The sequence below is a fragment of the Phocoena phocoena genome, chromosome 2 (genome assembly GCF_963924675.1).
Source record: "Phocoena phocoena chromosome 2, mPhoPho1.1, whole genome shotgun sequence".
Taxonomy (NCBI): domain Eukaryota; kingdom Metazoa; phylum Chordata; class Mammalia; order Artiodactyla; family Phocoenidae; genus Phocoena; species Phocoena phocoena.
In genome coordinates this window covers 98,399,618-98,421,722 of record NC_089220.1, presented here as the reverse complement: position 1 = coordinate 98,421,722, position 22,105 = coordinate 98,399,618, and the positions used below count along the sequence as shown (strand labels likewise).

General features: G+C 39.1%; 1 non-coding gene across 1 annotated transcript; it reads right to left on the bottom strand.

Moving 5' to 3' along the window:
• Nucleotides 1-306: 306 nt before the first annotated feature.
• LOC136119634 (small nucleolar RNA SNORA70) lies at nucleotides 307-447 on the bottom strand. Its single transcript, XR_010655607.1, has one exon. It is a non-coding gene; the product is annotated as a small nucleolar RNA SNORA70 (small nucleolar RNA).
• Nucleotides 448-22,105: the final 21,658 nt, after the last annotated feature.

Genomic DNA, 22,105 nt, shown 5'->3' with positions numbered 1-22,105 from the left:
TTGACCCCACAGCCATCTGGGCTGATCTACTTTTCTGCCACCATGTTTTCGAATACATCCACATTAAATTTAGTAAATGTCCACTTCTTAGAGATGTGGATCTTTTGGTGGCAAGGGAACTTGAACTTGGTCATGAATAGGGCCTCAATCATATGCTCTTTGTTCTGTAGCTTGATGTGGATGAACATGATGACTTGGCCAGTGGGGACCTTGGCCACTTTTCATGGGGCTTTTCAAAGGCACTCTGCATACCTGTCTGGAGCCTAGATTGGGGAAAGCATGTCAGACTAAATGTCCACTGGAAAGGGCTATCTCCAAGGTCCCTTAGGGCCACCCATGCAAGCAACAGGCTGCATACATTACTGAGGAGGCTGCTGTTTGCAGCCATTGCATACTGGGTCCCTAGGTTATATGATATTTATTCTTCAGTTTGTTAATGTGATATATCACATTGACTGATTTGCAGGTTTTGAACCATCCTTGCATTCCTGAGATAAATCCCACTTGGTCCTGGTGTATGATCCTTTTAATGTACAGTTGAATTCAGTTTGCTAATATTTTGTTGAGGATTTTTACAACTGTATTCATCAGGGATATTGGTCTGTAATTTTCTTTCTTTTTTTTTTTTTAATATTGTTGTTGTCTGGTTTTGGTATCAGGGTGATGCTGACCTTGTAGAATCAGTTTGAAAGCATTCCTTCCTCTTTAGTTTTTTTGAAATAGTTTGAGAAGGATAGGCATTAACTCTTCTTTAAATGTTGTGTAGAATTCCCCTGTGTAGCTGTCTGGTCCCGGACTTTTGTTTGATGGGAGTTTTTAAAATTAATGACCAATTTCAATCCCAGTAATTGGTCTGTTCATATTGTTTATTTCTTCTTGACTCTGTCTTGTGAGATTGTATGTTTCTAGGAATTTATCCATTTCTTCTAGATTGTCAGATTCCTTGGCATATAATTGTTCATTGTATTCTCTTATGATCCTTTGTATTTCTGTGATATTGATTGTAATTTGTCCTCTTTCATTTCTGATTTTATTTATGTGGGCTCTCTTTTTTCTTGGTACATTTGGCTAAAGGTTTGTCAGTTTTGTCTATCTTTTCATGGAACTAACTCATTGCCATTGATCTTTTCTATTTTTTATTTTTAGTCTCTATTTCATTTATTTCTACTCAGATTTTTATCATTCCTTTCATTCTACTAACTTTGGGCGTTGCTTGTTCTTCTTTATCTAGTTCCTTTAAATGCACATTTAGATTATTTATTTTAGGTTTTTCTTGTTTCATGAGGTCAGTATGTATTGCTATGAACTTCCTTCTTAAAACTGCTTTTGCTGCATTTCATAGATTTTGGGGAGTTGTTTTTCCATTTTCATTTTCACAGCAGTTTTTGATTTTCTCTTTGATTTTTTCATTGACCCACTGATTGTTTAATAGCATGTTTTTTGGTATCCATGTGTTTGTGTTTTTTTTCTTGTAGCTGATTTCTAGTTTTGTACTGTTGTGGTTGGAAAAGATGCTTGATATGATTTCAGTCTTCTTAAATTTATTGAGACTTGTTTTGTGGCCTAATATATGATCTACCATGGAGAATGTTCCATGTGCACTTGAAAAGAATGTGCATTCTTTTGCCATTGGATGTTATGTTCTGTATATGTATTAAGTTTATCTCGTGTAATGTGTTGTTTAAGGCCAGAGTTTCCTTACTGGTTTTCTATCTTAATGAATATATCCATTGATATAAGTGAGGTATTACAACCCTTACTATTATTGTATTGCTATCTATTTCTCCTTCTGTTTCTGTTAATATTTGCTTTATATTAATCGGTGCTCCTATGTTGGGTGCATAAATGTTTACAAATGTTGTATTATCTTGTTTGATTGACCTCTTTATCATTATGTAATGCCCTTCTTCGTTTTTTGTTGTAGTCTTTGTCTCAAAGTCTACTTTGTCAGATATAAATATTGATACCCCATCTTTCTTTTCATTTCTATTTACATGGAATATCTTTTTCCATATCTTTTACTTTCAGTCTCTGTGTGTCAGTTCTGCAGTGAGTCTCTTGCAGGCAACATATATAGGTCATTTTTTTTTTAATGCATTTAGCCATCCTATGTGTTTTGATTAGAGCATTTAGTACATTTACATTTAAAGTGATGATTGATAGATATATACTTATTGCCATTTTATTAATTGTTTTCTGGTTGTTTTTGTAGTTTTTCTCTGTTCCTTTTGTCCACTTTTAGTGTCTTTTCTTGTGGCTTGATAATTATTTTTAGCGTTATCTTTGGGTTTCTTTTTATTTTCTGTGTATCCATTATAGGTTTTTAATTTGCAGTAACCATGAAGTTCATAGCTATTGATATATATAGTAGTTTATATTATTCTGATATTTGCTTATATTCGAACACATTCTAAAATCAGTTTTACTTTGTACCCCCCCAAACATTTTATGTTTTTGATGTCATATTTTACATATTTTTTGCATACATCTTTCTTCTTTGTGTATTCCCTAACTACTTATTGTAGTTATATAGTTGATTTTATGACTTTTATCTTTTAACCTTCATGCTAGCCTTTTAAGAAGCTAATCCTCTGCCTTTATTATATATTTGCCTTTACCAGTGAAATTTTTTGTTTCATGTATTTTCTTATTTCTAGTTATGGGATTTTCTTTTCTGCTTAAAGAAGACCTTTAACATTTCTTGTAAGGCTGGTTTAATGGTGATGAACACTTTTAGTTTTTGCTTATCTGGGAAGCTTTTTATATCTCCTTCAATTCCGAATGATATTCTTGCCAGGTAGAGTATTCTTGGTTTGAAGTTTTTTCCTTTCAGCACTTTAAATATATCATGCCTCTCTCTCTCCGGCCTGCAAAGTTTCTGCTGAAAAATCATGTGATAGCCTTATAGGAGTTCCCATGTATGTGACTAATCATTTTTCTCTTGCTGCCTTTAAATTTCTGTCTTTATCTTTAACCTTTGCCATTTTACTTATGATATATCTTGGTGTGTATCTCTTTGGGTTCATCTTGTTTGGGACTTCCTGTACTTTTTTTTCCTGGATATCTGTTTCCTTCCCCAGGTTAGGGCAGTTTCCAGCCATTTTTTATTCAAATAAGTTTCCTGCCCTTTTCTCTCTCTCTTCTCCTTCTGGGACCCCTGTAAAGAGAATGTTATTGTGCTTGATGTTGTCCCAGAGGTCTCTTAAATTATGCTCATTTTCTTTAGTTTTTTTTTGGTTCTGCTGTTCTGATTAGGTGATTTCCACTATTTTGTCTTCCAGATAACTTATGTGTTTTTCTGTATTGTCTAATACAGAAATATTAGACAATACAGATGTTGATTCCTTCTAGTGTATTTTTCATTTAAGTTATTGTATTCTTCAGCCCTTTATCCCTGATTTGTTCTTCTATGTTTTCTCTTTGTTAAAGTCTCACTGTGTTCCTACCTTCTTCTCCATGTTTGGTGAGCATATTTATGACCATTCCTTTGAACTCTTTATCAGGCAAATACTTATCTCCATTTCACTAGGATTTTTTTTTTTTTGGTGTGTGTGTGTCTATGAGTTTTTAATCATGTTCTTTCATTTGGAACATATTCTGCTGTCTTCTGCTTTTGTTTCTTTCTGTGCTTGTTTCTATGAATTAGGTAAAACGGTTATTTTTCCCATTCTTGAAGTTATGGCCTTGTGTAGAAATGTCCCCTATGTACACTGTGATTGCTGGGTGGCTTTGGCAGGCAGGCAGGGGCTGGAGCGGGCATAGGCTGGGGGTGTCCTGGGGCAGGCCAGGCTCGGGCCACCTTGGCAGTATGGCTGGAGCTGTAGTGGATGTGGCCTGGGGGGGTGGTGTCCCAGGTCATACTAGACTGAGCTGGGTCACCTTGGCAGAGTGGCTAAAGCTGGAGTGGGCATATGCTAGGGGCATATTGCAGCAGCCAAGGCAGGTTGGCTAGAGTGCCATTTACTTTTGTTTTGTTTTGTTTTTGTTTTTGCGTTATGCGGGCCTCTCACTGTTGTGGCCTCTCCCATTGCGGAGCACAGGCTCCGGACGCGCAGGCTCTGGACGCGCAGGCTCAGCGGCCCAGCCGCTCCACATGTGGGATCTTCCCGGACCGGGGCACGAACCCGTGTCCCCTGCATTGGCAGGCAGACTCTCAACCACTGCGCCACCAGGGAAGCCCGCCATTTACTTTTAACTGCTACCTCTGTTCTGGGACTCAGAGTGAGTGAGTCTGTGCATGAGTTCTTTAAGAGGAATCTCAGTTTCCTGAAACTTTCCTGCTCTCCGGGACATAAGCTCTGCTCTTTTTCAAAACCAGATATTATGGGGGCTCATCTTCACAACCCTGGTTTCCAGGGCTGGAGTGCCTGATGTATGGCTTGAACCCCTTGCTCCTTAGAGAGGACCTCTGCATGTGTGATATCCCCTCCTACTTATGGGTTACCGTGCTAGATGTATGGGTTCTGACTCAGTTGTGCCTCTGCCTCTCCTACCTATGTCAATGTTGTTTTTTCTTTATATCCTTAACTGTAGAAGAACTTTTCTGCAAGTCTTCAAGTTGTTCTCAGGGAATGGGAATGGGAAAAGTAACTGTTTTGCCTAACTCGTAGAAACAAGCACAGAAAGTCAAACAAAAGGAGGAGACAGCAGAATATGTTCCAAATGAAAGAACAAGATTAAAAACTCACACACACACACACACACACACACACACACACCCCATGCACACACACACACACAAAACCCTAGTGAAATGGAGATAAGTATTTGCCTGATAAAGAGTTCAAAGGAATGGTCATAAATATGCTCACCATATTTGGAGAAGAATGTAGGAACAGAGTGAGACTTCAACAAAGAGAGAGAAAATATAAGAAGAATAGATCAGGGCTGAAGAATCCAATAACTTAAATGAAAGATACACTAGAAGGAATCAACAGCATATTAGAGTTGTAGTTTTGGTGTATCCATGGAAGGAGGTGAGCTCAGGATCTTCCTACTCTGTCATCTTTATCCCTCCCCCAAGAGGTTAAGCACCTTGCCCCAAATCACACAGTAAATAAGCAGTAGAGCAATATTGTGTAGGAATATTTATATTTTAACTAGTAGTCAAAAACCTTGGATCCAGTTCTGATTTACCACTAGCTAATGACTATATGACCCTGTATAAATCATATAAGCTCTGCAGGTCCGTGTTTTTATGGGTAAGATGTGAAGTTGGAATACTCAGGGTCCTTTGCTTTGTATGAATTCATTTAATGTTAAGAATAGTAGAATACAGACAACTGAATAAGCAGGGAAGAGGTTTCTCACTTGAACATAATATTTTCTCTTATAGCAGAGTCCAAATGATTTTCCATTTTAAATAGAGAAAGTAGATCTTATCAAGTATTTATAGAAACTGCAGATTGCTCAGACATGCAATCCAATACCTCATTTGATACTCGTGAAAGGCAAATGATGACTCATACTTTAACACATGCTTAAGCCAATTCAGTGAATAAAGGAATATCTGAAAATGGCTCAAGTTTAAAGGAAGCCATATGTTTATTGAATGATATGACTTTGGGGACCACTTGAGAAAATAAAGTTTTTCTAAAATCTTCACAGTTAAGCCTTTGGGGACCACTTGAGAAAATAAAGTTTTTCTAAAATCTTCACAGTTAAGCCTAAAGCGTGCATCCTTACAAATGTAAATTCTTTTAGTTATCAGTGGTATAGCATACCTCTATAAAAACTAAAGGGAGGAAAATGGCCAACTGGAAATTGTTGATATTACTTCTTGACAAGGACTCATTACTGTCATGGAGCCCTATGTTTTCTTTTCTACTGAAAAATTTTAAGCACCAGAAGAGTTTAAAGAAGAGTACAGTTAATATCTATATACCCTACAACTATATTCAACAATTGTTAACATTTTACCGTATTTTCTTTATCCCTTTCTATATCTAAGTTTTGGTAGAACCGTTTGAAAGTGAGAAGCAGATATAACTTGCTCCTGTATACATTAGCAATTATTCTCCTGCATATACACAATACTGTTATCTAAATTACAAAGAGTTTTATAATGTTTATATCCAGTCCACATCTTATAACATTCTATTCTATAATATTTGATGTCCTGTCCAATATTTAGTATCCAGTCCAATGTCTCCAATTGTCCCAAGAATGTCATTTAAATCTTTATCTTTTTTAAAAAATGTATTTATTTATGGCTGCGTTGGGTCTTCGTTTCTGTGCGAGGGCTTTCTCCAGTTGTGGCAAGCGGGGGCCAGTCTTCATCGCAGTGCGTGGGACTCTCACTATCGTGGCCTGTCTTGTTGTGGAGCACAGGCTCCAGACGCACAGGCTCAGTAGTTGTGGCTCACAGGCCCACTTGCTCCACGGCATGTGGGATCTTCCCAGACCAGGGCTCGAACCCGTGTCCCCTGCATTGGCAGGCAGATTCTCAACCACTGTGCCACCAGGGAAGCCCTAAATCTTTATCTTTTGAATGAGGATATCAAGATTCACACATTGCATTTGGTTGTTATGGATATTTAAGATCTCTTAATTGAGAACATCCCCCTGCCCTCTTGTTGTTGTTGTTGTTTTGGTGGCATTGATTTATGAAGAGTCCAAGCCAGTTGTCATGTAAAATGTCCCAAATTTTGGATTTTTTTGATTGCTTGTTTATGATGTTATTGAACTTGTACTGCTATTTCCTATACTGTCTGTAAATTTTAAGGTAGGTCTGGAGGCTTAATTAGATTCAAGTTAAACCTTTTTGGAAAGAACATTTCACATGTATTGTATATTTTTTTTTTTTTTTTTTTGCGGTACGCGGGCCTCTCACTGTCGTGGCCTCTCCCATTGCGGAGCACAGGCTCCGGACGCACAGGCTCAGCGGCCATGGCTCACGGGCCCAGCCGCTCCGCGGCATATGGGATCCTCCCGGACCGGGGCACGAACCCGTGTCCCCTGCATCGGCAGGCGGACTCTCAACCACTGCGCCACCAGGGAAGCCCTATTGTATATTTTTAATTGCATCACATGACACATGCAAGGTTAGGTTGTCCTGCTGTTAGAAACTCAAGGTTGGCTATTTGGTTAAGGTAACTACTTATGCTCCATTGTAAAGGTATATATATATTTTGATTTGCAATTAATCTGTGGGGAGAGACTTTGTACCATGGGACATTTTTTCACTCAGTGGTTTTATTGTCCATTGAGGATCCTTGCCTAAATCAATTTTTACAGTAGGGGTAGCAATGTGGTGATTTTCTAATTTCCATTACTATTTTTACATTTATTATGAAATAAGAACTTTTTTTTCTCCTCTTTTTTTGTCTCTCTTTCTTGAGTTTCATTATGGTTCCTGGATGGCTGTTTACTCAGAACATTGTATTCATTACTGTCATTATTCTTTTTGATACTAACATTTGTTTCAAAGGCCAGTGGAAACCCCTTCAAGCTGGCTCTGGGCCTCTTAGTCTTCAAGTGCTTCCTTGCTTTTTAACATAATGAGATGCCCTAGGCTAATCTTGTACATTTCCTTCCCAAGACCTAAAATCAACTGATTTTCACAAAGAACCTCAGTACATGTACTAGTGGAAAATTAGAAGCCAAGATCTAGGGGCTAGATATCTTCATTTCTACTGAACTATGATTGTGCTTTGACTCTTTTCTGTGGACAGAGATAGGAATGTATTTTTAAAAAGTCACGAGTTCATATCCATGTTTGTAATTAGATTTAATATTACAGCATTTTTCTTAGTTCTGTTTCCTTTATTATCCATGTTTTCTCAAATATATGGAGTGGGGGAGAAAAGGACAGGGAAGGGACAAGAGGCAATTAAGGGAACAGTTTCAGGTAGAGTGCCACAGGGGGAAGTTTCAGCCTGATCCTGCAGGGGAACTCTGGAGGTTAAGTTAAGGGCAAGGGAGCTGGACTTTTATCCTCAACATTTGTCAGTAACTCTCAAGAGCTGCTCCCAGGGAAAGTAAATTCTGAGGCACTTGGTTCTCTGCAAGTGTAGGCCAGGGTCTGACACTGTCTGCTACAAATTGTAACTCTGGTTTAGGATGGAATTACTTTCCTAAGCATCATTTTAGAAAAACAGCCATAAATATTGTTGTCAATCAACCATAAACAATAGCTCCATCTATATTTAATAAAACTTTCTAACGGGTATTTAAATGAATAACCAAATAACCACATAAATGTGTATTTCAGATGAGGCTTATCATTATGTGCAATACAAAGTTCTCTTTAATTCCTGCTTTATTTCTACTTCAGCAAATCAGAATTCACTTCATTAAGGTCATGATATTTATAAGGGGTTCTCTCTGAGGAGAATTTTTCGGGGGTGGGACCTAGGACAACTTGGTGGATTTTGGGAAACGAATTCAGAAATTTCAGTTTTGTTGTCCTGTTCTCATTGCGGATTTTCCTGTAGAAAAGAGGCAGTAAAGACCACTCATGGGCTCTTATATATTGCCTTGGAAACAGGCTTTCTATTTCCTTGAGCTGCCATCTCAATGGCAGCGATGGCAGCCTCACCTTGTTTCTTGACAAGATTCAGGCAGCTCCATCTTCAATTTGCACGAGTCAACTGATTTGCATTGACTTGTCTCCTTCTTTACTCCTACCACGTACCATTGTTTTCCAGCATCAAAAAGACAAAAAACTCTGGGCAAGTTTAGCTTTTTAAGTCTCTGAATCACAAATTCCTTTTCTGCCGCAAAGTCTGTCCTTTGCCCTAACAAAGGATCACGATCACTTCCTTAAAAAATGAAAGTGCATAAAGTATTGGAGCAATTCCCCCCCAGCCCCAAACTGACATAATGGGGTTTACCTCTCCCAGTGAGCATTTGTTTTTTCTTCAAAAACTGCTCATGGGGGCTTCCCTGGTGGCGATGCAGGGGACATGGGTTTGTGCCCCGGTCTGGGAGGATCCCACATGCCGTAGAGCGGCTGGGCCCGTGAGCCATGGCCGCTGAGCCTGCGCGTCCGGTGCCTGTGCTCCGCAACGGGAGAGGCCACGACAGTGAGAGGCCTGCGTAACGCAAAAACAAACAAACAAACAAAAAAAAAACCCAACTTCTCTTGGGAGGCCATTTACTTATTCCAAATAACTTAGGCATTCATTCTTTGGGATCATCAACTAAATTGCCGTAGGTTGGGTTCCGCAGAAGCAGACACTTGCAGCAGAGTTTGAGGTGACAGATGTTTATTAGAGCTCAACTCCTGTGAAGGGATGGGGAAAACCAGGATTGGGTAGAGGGAGAAATTGAACTGTGATGCAGGCCTGACAAAGACTTGACTAACCTGGGGCAGACAGCTATGTGGCAAGACTTGCTTGTTAGGGTGTTTTGCTTCAGAACACAATGACTGTGCCTTTATACTCCTCCTTGCTCAGTCACTGGAAGCAGGCTGTCCCGAGTGGCATGACCTTGGGCAAGGAGGCTCTCTGCAACTGAAGCAGACCCTGCAGGAGTGGACCTCTGGAAGGGGTGGGGACACATACATTCATGTCTAGCACATAGAACCAGTTGCAAGCCCAAGGAAAAACTCAACCTTATTACAATATTGTTACATCTCTTGCTCAGCTTTACTGAATGTGAGGACTGAAAGGTTTATAGAGACTTCCTGGTCTAACCACTCCCCTCTCCCCCACGTTTTAGTGATGCCTGAAATTTCCCCCCGAAATGCTGCACTGACATAAGGTGGCACGATGCCTTCCTGTACCCCACTTTCCCCACCCAGCTACCACCCCTCCTACTCACCTTCAAGCAACACAAATGACTTTACCACTTCACAGGTATATTTTCTCACTTAGATTGGCATAAGAAGGGACAAAAACTTGAGGGAAAGAGAAGAGAAGGAAGGTAAAAACTGGGAGGGAAAGATTCTTTGGGATTATAACCATAATTTGTGAGAAATACCCAGAGAAGCCTAGATCAGTCCCCAAATGCTGATGGGTAGTTGGCAAACAAAACAGACTGCATGAAAAGGTCCTCTGTCTTTTTTTAAAAAAAATTTTATTGAAGTATAGTTGATTTACAACGTTGTGTTAATTTCTGCTGTGTAGCAAGTTGACGCAGTTATACCTTTCAACCCTTTGTTGGAACTCTTGCAAAAATTATGTAGAGATTTGATTGGGGAACCTAAGGAAAAAAATGTTTTAAAGGTCCTCCTTCACTGGTATTAATGGCCAGATCTATGAATAGGTAGGTCACCTCCAACCCCCATTCTCTCAACAGAGTAGCTGTGTGACAGTTCTCATAAACCATTCATTCATTTATCCATCAAGTGTTTTTTCAATGCCTACTATGTGCTAGGCCCCATGCCAGGCCCAGGAGACCGTGGGGAACTGTACTATGGCATAAACTGGCTCACAGCCAAAGTTGGCTAACAACTTCAACCGGAACTTCTGGCTGTTTCCCTCCGATTTTGACATCTTTTTCCAGGTTGTGCTACACCTATTCATTTATGTGAAGGTATTCTAAAGCTCAGTGTGACAGTTTTATTTTTGTTTTGAAACATTTCACTTCTCTTAATCCAAAACCTCTCCTTCCGGTGTCTGAGGGAAGCTGAGGATTGGCTTTCATTGTTAATTTTCCTCCCTGTCTTCTCCATTTTTTCCTTCTCTGTCTGCTCCTCTCTCCTTCCTTTGCTGTTCCGGCTGGCGTCAGGATTCTAGGGAAGGACTGTGCTGGTCTGGAGAAGGTGAGGGGGTGGGAAAAGGAAAGGGAGGATTGGGGGATGTCTTCTGAGGCTTCCATCAGGAAGCTGGTGGACTGATTAAGTCCATTAATAGTAATAGCTAATGATTCTGTAACGTCAACCATGTGCTAGCACATATATTAACTCATTAAATCCTTTGAACAATCCAGTAAGTTAAGTTCTTCTGATATTTTTAAATCCCTACTTTATAGATGAGGAGATCAACGTACAGAGGTCCACACAGATAATTGTCAGAGTTGGGAATGAATTTAAGTTCTTCACTCCACACTCTAAGCCACTACACGCAAGTACCCTTTGAAAGTGAGGGCAGCTGTCTGCTGAGGTACCTCTAACTCAGTGCTTCTCAACTGGGGGCGGTTTTGCCTCCCTGGGGACAACTGGCAATGTTCGCAGGCATTTTTGGTTGTCATGACTGGGGGAAGATACTTGGGGCATCTAGTGAGTAGAGACCAGGGATGCTGGTAAACATCCTACAGTGCACAAGCCAGCGCCCTATAACGCAGAAGTGTCCAGACCAAAGAGTCAATAGTGGCAGCTGAGAAACCTTGCTCTGTCTGGATGTATACCTCCTGTGAAGCCTGAGCAGAAAACCACAATGTGACTATTATCTATCTTTGGCGAGAAACAAGGATGGTTATAAATGCAACCAAATACTTCACTGGCTTTTAGCATTCATTCATGTTATACTGTTGACTTATATGGAGCCACTCATTACCTAAACTCCTTGGAGGTAGTTTCCCCCTCCTTCATTAATTACTTCAAGGGACATGTTACCTATATTTTTCAAAAAAAATTTTTGAACCAGGATGTAGAACGTTAAGTTTGGCTGTTTAAGGTTCACCTTGTTTGTTTTCCCCTTTTTTTCCCAGGGTCCATCTTTTTGAACCCTGATTTTGCTTTCCAGTATATAGACTAACACTGTCAACTTGGTGCCACTGGCAGATATAATAATTATGATTTCTGTGTCTTCATCCATGCTGCTAATAAACAGAGGGGGTCACCATCTGAGCCCTGGGACATACCACTAAGCGCTGTATTTCAGAGCACTGTTTCATGAATGCACATCTTTGCATCAGCCATATCAGTGATATCTGGGAAACTTAAAAATAATTCCTAGGCCCGATTTTGGACATTCTGTTTTCATGTATTCTGTTTTCATGAATCATGCATCTTTAAAGCACTTCCTAGGGTTGTGATTTTGATCAGCAACAATGCTGGGAACCATTGTTCTAATTTGACAATAATCCATAGCTTCAACTGGCAGTGAATTTCCCTTATCTATTTTTTTTTTTTTTGCGGTACGCGGGCCTCTCACTGTCGTGGCCTCTCCCGTTGCCGAGCACAGGCACCGGACGCGCAGGCTCAGCGGCCATGGCTCACGGCCCAGCCGCTCTGCGGCATGTGGGATCTTCCCGGACTGGGGCACAAACCTGTGTCCCCCACATCGGCAGGCGGACTCTCAACCACTGCGCCACCAGGGAAGCCCTACATTACCTATTTTATCCATATTTCTCCTTCTAAAGGTGGATGTATATTGATTAACTATGGCCTGTATAACAATGGAAGTAATGTTGATTTGCAATAATATGGGACCTAGAAGTGCATTGTGATTTGTAGGCATTAAAAAAGTGTTTGCTAAGTAAATGAATGAATGAATGACTGACCGAATGAATAAATGACCAGCTGTGGTGTCTAATGCAGTCTTTAATTTCTAAATGAATATTTGCTAAACAATGACACCCAATTTGCTGATCTATAATTTCTGGAAACCAAAATTTTCTCTCCCCTTGTCCCTGTCCCTCTTGGAAAACTGGTACAATATTTCCTCTCTCTCCCTTTAGGAGCCTTTTTCATTCTTCATGACTTCTCACATCACTGATGGTATAAGCACTTTAAATGCCCTGAAGGTAATTCATCTGGATTTGAACGGTTGGATTCATTTAAATAGCTGGGCAGAACATTAATTCTCTTAATGTTGGACTTAGTTCTTCCCACTCAGTACTTGTTTTATCCTTTCTGGTTTGGAAATCGTTCTCCCTTGTGAGATGGTTTGCAAAATAAGAATTCAATTGCATGGCTCTCTCTGTTTTGAATCATCTTCCCTAATTAGTGATTCTACTCCATCCTCGCTTAGTTTCTCATCGGCAACTAAGGGAAAAAAACCCCAAACAACAAAACTCAAAAAACTTTTTTTTAAAGCACTGTTCACAAGCTGCATCTGATTCTTGGCCAGTTTTGCTGACACTATTTTTCCAAGTGTGTGGCTCTAACTTATTCCCTAATTAAGTACCTCTTCCTCCTTTTATTAGACGAGGGTTTCTCCGCAGTGACACAATCGACATTTGAGCCAGATAATTCTTTGTTGTAGCAGCTGTCCTATGCATTATAGGATGTTTAGCAGCATCTATAGCCTTTATTCAATAGATGCCAGTAGCAACGCCTGTGATAACCAATAATGTCTCCAGAACGTTGCCAAATGTCTCCTGGGGGGCAAAATTGCTCCCTGTTGAAAACCACTGCTATAAATGTTACAAAACAAAAACAAAAACCCAAAACCTGAACCCAAGTGTAGATGCATTGAAATATTTGTTTCTACTCCACAATTAAATAGAGTTTTACTTCCTAGAGTACTGCTTCATCCTTAAAAATGGCAGTGGCTGTTTTTAGTTTAGGATGGAAGAGATGGGGTACACATACTGAAACAGGAGGGAAAGGGGCAGGGCACAACTTTTAAAAGAATAACATAACCATAGGATATGACAAAAACTGGTTAGAACTAACTAGATCAAAGATGGCAGAAGATTCCTCTTCCAGTAGACACTGATCCTCATTATACACTCATTGTAATACATTAGCATCTAAATGACGCACCCACCAGTGCCATGACAGTTCTCAGGCCAACCATAAAAGGTTAAAAAGTGTGTGGTGGCCCACTTCCTGGAAATCCCCACCCCTTCCCCAAAATAATTGTAATAATCCTCCCACTCATTAGCCTATGAAATTACCCAGCCCATAAAAACTAACGACACCATATTGGGGCCTCTAGCCTTCTAGATGGCCCACACTCTGTGGAGTGTGTTTCTCTATAAATAAATCCACTTCTTACCTATTACTTTGTCTCTCACTGAATTCTTCCTGCCATGAGACATCATGAACCTGAGCTTCATTAAGTCCTGAGACCAGGTGTGTGATGTCAATTAAAAGACCATGGGTTCAAGTCCCAATGTGACTTACATGGTTTCAGCACTACCACTCTCCCATATGGTAGTCACTGCAGGCATCACTAGTTGGTCTTTTTTATTTTTAAATCACTGAGCTGTATGTTCCCTCATAGTCCCTCTCATTACTGGGCTCCAGGTAGACAATTGATTGGCATTAGAGTATGAAATGGAACCCATTCACCACCCATTCATTTTAGACTTTCTTGTAGGACATCCAGGATTTTTCTTTGAACCCTTTTGAAATTTGGTTCTGAAACCCTGGGGCACATGCTTGACTGTACCTAATGTGTCATTTCTTTATAATCATAAATCTCAAGGTTAGAGGGTTATTTTCTCACAATATTCCTGTCAGTTTTAACCAGTTTTTCCCTGTTGATCAGAATCCGGTCCAGAGTAACAAATCCTCCTATTGCTTCTTCTAATTTATGACAAATGAAGTAACCAAAATCTGTCAGACTATTTTTCATCTATCATACTGGCAAAGCTCAAAACTGTTGAAAATATACAGGGCTGACAAGGATGTAATGAAATGCATTATAGAGAATGATACAACCCTTTTGAAAGACAAACTGTTAATATCTATCACATTTCTAAAATATGCTTTCTCTGGCCATCATCAAAAAATCTACAAACAATAAATGCTGGAGAGGCTGTGGAGAAAAGGGAACCCTCTTGCACTGTTGGTGGGAATGTAAATTGATACAGCCACTATGGAGAACAGTATGGAGGTTCCTTAAAAAACTAAAAATAGAACTACCATATGACCCAGCAATCCCACTACTGGGCATATACCCTAAGAAAACCATAATTCGAAAAGAGTCATGTACCACAGTGTTCATTGCAGCACTATTTACAGTAGCCAGGACATGGAAGCAACCTAAGTGTCCATCAACAGATGAATGGATAAAGAAGATGTGGCACATATATACAATGGAATATTACTCAGTCATAAAAAGAGATTAAATTGAGTTATTTGTAGTGAGGTGGATGGACCTAGAATCTGTCATACAGAGTGAAGTAAGTCAGAAAGAGAAAAACAAATACCGTATGCTAACACATATATATGGAATCTAAAAAAAAAAAAAAAAAGGTTCTGAAGAACCTAGGGGCAGGACAGGAGTAAAGATGCAGACATAGAGAATGGGCTTGAGGACACGGGGTGGGGGAAGGGTAAGCTGGGACAAAGTGAGAGAGTGGCATGGACATATATACACTACCAAATGTGAAATAGCTAGTGGGAAGCAGCTGCATAGCACAGGGAGAAGAGCTCAGTGCTTTGTGACCACCTAGAGGGGTGGGATAGGGAGGGTGGGAGGGAGGGGAGGGAGACACAAGAGGGAGGAGATATGGGGATATATATATATGTATAGCTGATTCACTTTGTTGTACAGCAGAAACTAACACACCACTGTAAAGCAATTATACTCCAATAAAGATGTTTAAAAAATCTTTATGCATTAAAATCCAGAAGAAAAGGCTGAGGTCAACCTGTGAGGCAAAAGCAGTAAATGGAACCACAAAATAAAAGGTCAGTCTCTACAGAAAAGCAATTTAGAAGCTGTTGCCAGTGACAGAGAAGCTTCTCAATATGCCATATATCACCTCTATACATTAAAGGTACTGTATATTTAATTCAAGAAAGATAAACCTAACAGCCAAATGCAAACAAGAAAATATGCATCTTAATATCTAATTACCATTCAGGACCTCAATAATTTAAGGAACCCACTGAAACATGTTAGATTAATGTTGTTATAACTTCGTTTTGATTATAATACTAGGATTTTCATTCCCCCTGAGTCATTACAATCTGTTAATTAAAAAGATATCTATTACAGCTTCTTTTTAAAATTGTCACAAACTTTTATTCTAGGATTGTCTCTAGGATTAAAGTTCATTCTGCTTTTAGTCTCATATGTTTCCACATCAACTGTACTTGTACCATAACTGATGTCTCTAACAGGAAAAGATAGTTTATATTTAGTGTACCATTCCATCAAATCGAGTATGTATATGTGTGTTGTGTGTATAAAGTTTTTAGAAACATTTATTTTGAAATTTTACAATAAAAATTCTGCTAGTCAAAATATTAAACTTAAGTTCTCTAGACATTTTATCATTCCTGAAAACATCTGGGCAAAAGGTTTTAGAATGGATCACAGCATGGTACAGACAGATATCATGACTCAGAATACAAGTGAACAGAAATCTATGAGCTGCTTAGACTGGAAAATTATTAGCTGGTATAATATGCTAAAACTTCATGAAATTAAGATAAGTGCTTTCTGCAGCCACAGTAAAGCTCTGGTCACATTCTTTAAGTTCTTCTTACATAGACATATAGCTAATAGCATAAGCAAACGTCAATCAAGTAAGAAGAGCTTAAGTGTAGAAAATACATGATCAACCCAGTTTCTTCCTTGCTGTACCACAGGGCATAGCTACATGCCATCTGGTGATTATTAGGCAAGAAAGCTGCCATCTGCCACTTCTTCTAATACATAGGAGAGAGGTAGCACTCCCCCACCCTGTAAGCCTTGGAGATTCTCTTATGGCCGTTTACATGCCCCAGAGCTCCAATTGGAGATAGAATTTACTCTGTGTGTGTACCCAACATATTCAATACCAAAGTGAGATAGCCCTTTCTTACAACCTCTTAAGTGGTATAGGAGTCTGTGTTTGGCCAGGTTAACTCACCCTACAGCAAGCCTCTTCTATCCTGCCTGACTCACAGCCAAGATACTATTAAATACAACCTAGGGAGACAAAACTGGATCGTAGCCATAAAAATAGATTACAAAGTGGACAGAAATAGAATCTAAGGTGTGAAAAGGACTTGCTTGTCCTTCTGCTTTACATCCCTTCAAGGGAAGGTAGAAGCTAAATCATCCTCATACTTTTTCCATAGTCTCCACAGGAGTATTTTTAAGGTGTCATATCTTTCCTTATGCCAGACAGAAGTTCATTTCCTTACATTAAAAAAAAAGAAGGCATGAAATTATTTCCAAGGAGCCTTAGCTAAGATCCAAATTTCAACTATTTCTAGATATCAATGTGACAATAGGGAGAGAAAAACAGGATGTATAAACAGACATAAATTTTTCTCCAAATTGTGTCAGGCCTGTCAGTTTCTCAAATCTTTGCATATAATGGGTGCTTCATATATATTTCTTGAGTAAATGAATGAGTGACTGAATAGAATAGACTGAAACGAATGACTCCATAGAATGGGACCAAGTGACTCCACTTAAGGATTCAATCTCACCTACAGAAGTTTTATATTCTAAAGAAGTAAAGAATGAAATTTTTTAAATTCCCTAAATAACCTGCAGTATGACTCTTCTTAAAACACCAGTACAGCAGGCTGATGTAGTACAAAGATGACAGGAATCTGATTCTGGATTTCTAGGTTCTAGTCTCAATTCTTAAAGTTATTGTGAATTTTGGAGTGAGTCAGTTGGACTCTCTAGGCCTCAGTTTTCTCTTCCATCGAAGAATCACTCCTATTTGCACAAACCCATCGAGGGCTTTGGATGCCAGGAAAACCTATAAGACACTGAATGGAAATGGAGTCATATGCATCCACAGAAGTATTAAATGCTTATCAGAAATCTGTGTAGAGCAAGCTGCTAAACAAAATAAGCTTTTTCCAGGCAATATTTATAAAACCTTTGCATAAAGTGGCACAGGAGAACTTCTACCTCCAACCAAGATGAAGTAACAAGGACTGGATTTACCCTATTTCCTTGACAACTAAAAAGCAGGACAAATGAATGAAACAACTCTCAAGACACTGGATATCAGAAAACAGAAAAAACCCCCATGATCCCAAAAGAAACAGAAAACAAACGTGGTGAGATCTAATATTGCTGCCATCTTACTGCCTAGATAAAGTTTCTAGGCCAAGGCACAAGATTCATTCAGAGCCCAGATGTAGCCCTGAGTTTAGGAGACACAGCTGGAAATCTGGGGAGGTCAGGACAACCAGAGTTCATAGGAAAGGTTATCGGAGAAGAGGCAGTTACACAGAGAGAGAACATCAGAAATCTGCAGAAAGTCTACTTCAAGACTTCACTTGAGTACTGATCATCACATACTTGTTAGAAAACCACCCAAGTCTGAGCAAATAACAACCTAAAAGTAATAGAGGCAATAATGCTTGAAGTTCACAAAGGGATGGAGATAGTGTCTGTTCCCAAAAGTCAAAGTGAGAGTATTTCACACCCTGCAGGGCATCAGTCAGAGTTCAAGAAGAGTCAGTGGGTGGAAAAGTAACCCTAGAATAAATGCAGTTCTGGTCTCACCTAACAGAGGTTTTAAAAAATATCTCAAGATCACTTTATTTCCAAATAGCTGAATTACATCCCAGAACAAAGTTCATGAATATTTATAGGAATACAAAATATCCAGTACATTATAGCGTAAAATTCGTAATATCTGGCTTCCAATAAAAAATTACCAATGATGAAAAGAAAATATATCCCATAATGAGGAGGATATTTAATCAATCAAAATGGATCCCCAAATGACACAATAGAATTAGTAGATGACTATTAAAATAGTTGTTATAACTATATTTCATACACTTAAAAAGCCAGAGGAAAGATCAAACTTGTTAAGCAGAGATGTTAAAGATATAAAAAGTGACTCAGGAAAGGGTCCAAGATGGTAGCTTAGGAAGACCCTGAGCCCACCTCCTCTCACAGACAACACTGAATCTACACCTACATATGGAGCAATTCCTCCTGAAAAAGACCTGAGGGCTTATTGAACTTCTTCTTTACATAGAAGGACCATATAAAAATGGGTAGGAAAGATGGACAAACAGTGTCCATGGAACCCCACTCCTGAAGTTGTGACCCACAATAGAGATGGATATTACTGAGGGACCGGAGCCCTGAGACACAGCAAAACCCCAGCAGTTTAAAGGAAACCTAGACCATACAGAAAATAAATCCATTTATTAAATTTAGAGCTTCTGCCAAACAAGTGGGGAACTGCTGGAGTCCTCTCTGGGGTTGGAGGTACCTGAGAACACCATTGTTTGAATCCCCCCAGGACTCCTCCTGGCCTGTGTCCACTCTAGCTCTAGCTTTCCTGCCAAGGCAGCCTTGATGTAGTGCTCCCTAGGACTGCCCCAGGCCTGTGCCTGTTCCACTGCCAACTGTCTCACCAAGGTGACCTCAATATGGCCCTCCCCAAGACTACCCCTGGCCTGTGCCTGCTCCAGCTGCAGCTGTCCTGCCAAGGAAGCCTTGGTGTCTTTGTTCCCAGGGACTGCCTCAGTGCTAGATCCACTCCACCTCCAGTCACCCCACCAAGGCAACCTCAGTGTGGCTCTTTCCAGGGACTGACCCTGGCATATGCCTACTCCAGCTCCAGCTGCCTTGCCAAGGCAGCCGTGGCACCACACACCCTGGGATTATCCTTGACCTGCACCCACTCCAGCTCCAGCCATCCTGCCAAAGCTGCTGGGCACAAGCAGTCTACACAGATGATGCTCCCACACAAGGCCACTCCTTCAAGACTAGGAGAGGTAGCTATATTGTTTAATTCATAGAAACAAACACCAAATGTCAAACAAAATGAGGTGACAGGAGTATGTTCTAAATGAAAAAACAAAATAAAACTCCAGAAAAAAACCCCTAACAAAATGAAGGAAAGTATTTACCTGTTAAAGTGTTCAAAGAAATGGTCATAAGGATTCTCGCTGAACTTGGAAGAAGAATGGAAGAACTCAGTGAGAACTTCACAAAAGACTTTGAATATATAGAAAGAACCAATCAGAGCTGAAGATTACAATAACTGAAATGAAAAATACTCTAGAGGGAATCAACAGCAGATTAGATGATGCAGAAAAGCAGATAAGTGATGGAAGATGGAATAGTGAAAATCACCCAGTCAGAAGAGCAAAAAGAAGAAATAATTTTAAAAATTAAGGAGAGCTTAAGGGACCTCAGGGACAACATCAAGTATACTAATGCTTGCATTATTGGGGTCCCGGAAAGAGAAGAGAGAGATGAAGGGACAGAAAACATATTTAAAGAAATAATGGCTGAAAACTTCCCTAATCTGGGGAAGGTAACAGACATCCAAGTATAGGAAGCATATAAAGTCTCAGATAGGATGAACCCAAAGACTCTACACCAAGACATATCATAATTAAAATGGCAAAAGGACGAAGAAAGAATATTAAAAGAAGCAAGAGAAAAACAGAGTCACACGCAAGGGAACTCCCATAAGGCTATCAGCTGATTTTTCAGGAGAAACTTTGCAGGCCAGAAGGGAGTTACATGATATATTTAAAGTGATAAAGGGAACAAAACATAGTATTTTAAGTCTTATCCACAGAAATCAGACAAGAAAAAGAAATAAAAGGCATCCAAATAAAACTGTTACTACTTGCAGATGACATGACACTATATATAGAAAAACCCTGAAGAGGCCACCAAAAAAGTGTTAGAATTAATCAAGTAATTTAGCAAAGTTTCAGGATACAAAATTAATATGTAGAAATCTGTTGTATCTCTAGACACTAATTAAGAACTATCAGAAATTAAAATGAAGAAAACAATCCCATTTACAATTGCATCATAAAGAATAAAATACCCTGGAATAAATTTAACCAACGTGGTGAAAGACATGTACTCTGAAAACTAGAAGACATTGAAGAAAAAATTGAACATGACACAAATAAATAGAAGGATATACTGTGCTCATAGAATGGAAGAATAATATTGTTAAAATGTCCATACTGCCCAAAGTGATGTACAGATTCAATGCAATCTCTATCAAAACACCAGTGGCATTTTAAATATAACTAGAACAAATAATCCTAAAATTTGTATGGAACCATGGAAGACCCCGAGTAACCAAAGCAATCTTGACAAAGAAGAACAAAGCTGGAGGTATCATATTTACAGACTTGAAACTATACCACAAATCTACAGTATTCAAAACAGTATGGTACTGGCACAAAAACAGATCAGTGAAACAGAACAGAGAGCCAAGAAATAAACTCATGCTTATATGGTCACTTAATTTACAAAAAAGGAGCAAGAATATGCAGTGGGGGAAAAACAGTCTCTTCAATAAATGGTGTTGAGAAAATAGACAGCTACATGCAAAAGAATGAAATTGGACCCTTTCTTACTTGGTCTAATAGGTAGTATGCTCTTTGACATTAATCTTAGCAATTTTTTTTTAAAGATATGTCTTCTCAGGCAAGGGAAACAAAAGCAAAAATAAACAAATGGGGCTATATAAAACAAATAAAAAACAAAACAAAACCCTTTTGTACAATGAAGGAGACCACCAATAAAGTAAAAAGGGAACCTCCTGAAGGGGAGAAGATATGTGTAAACCATACATCCAAGGAAAGATTTATATCTTAATTATATAAAGAACTCATACAACTCAATATTAAAAAAAACCCAACCTAATATAAAATGGGCAGAGCATCTGAATAGACACTTTTCCAAAGAAGATATACAGATGACTGACAGGCACATGAAAAGGCATTCAACCTCAATAGTCATCAAGGACATGTAAACAAAAACCCACAAGACATCTCACACCTGTAAGAATGGCTATTATTCGAAAGAAAAGTAACAACAACTGTTGGTGAAGATGTGGAGAAAAGGAATCCTCTTCCACTGCTGGTGGGAATCTGAATTGGTCCAGCCACTATGGAAAACAATATGGAGGTTCTTCAAAAAATTAAAATCAGAAATACCATATGATCCAGAAGTTTTATTTCTGGATATTTATCTGAAGAAAATGAAATCACTAATTTGAAAGATGTATGTACCTCTATGTTCATTGTAGCATTACTTACAATAGCCAAGATATGGAAGCAATCTAAGTGTCCATCAACAGATGATTGAATAAAAAAATATGGTATGTATGCACACACACACATATAAACACACACACACACACATACACACACACACACACACACCAAAGACCCAACAAAAACCTCATAGAACTAGTGAGTTCAGCAAGATCACAGATAAAAGAAAAACATACAAAAATCAATTGTATTCCTAGAATCTCAAGGGACCCTGAATAGCCAAAACCATACCAAAAAAGAACAAATTTAGAGGGTTTACACTCCCTGATTTCAAAGCTTATTACAAAACTATAGTAATCAGAA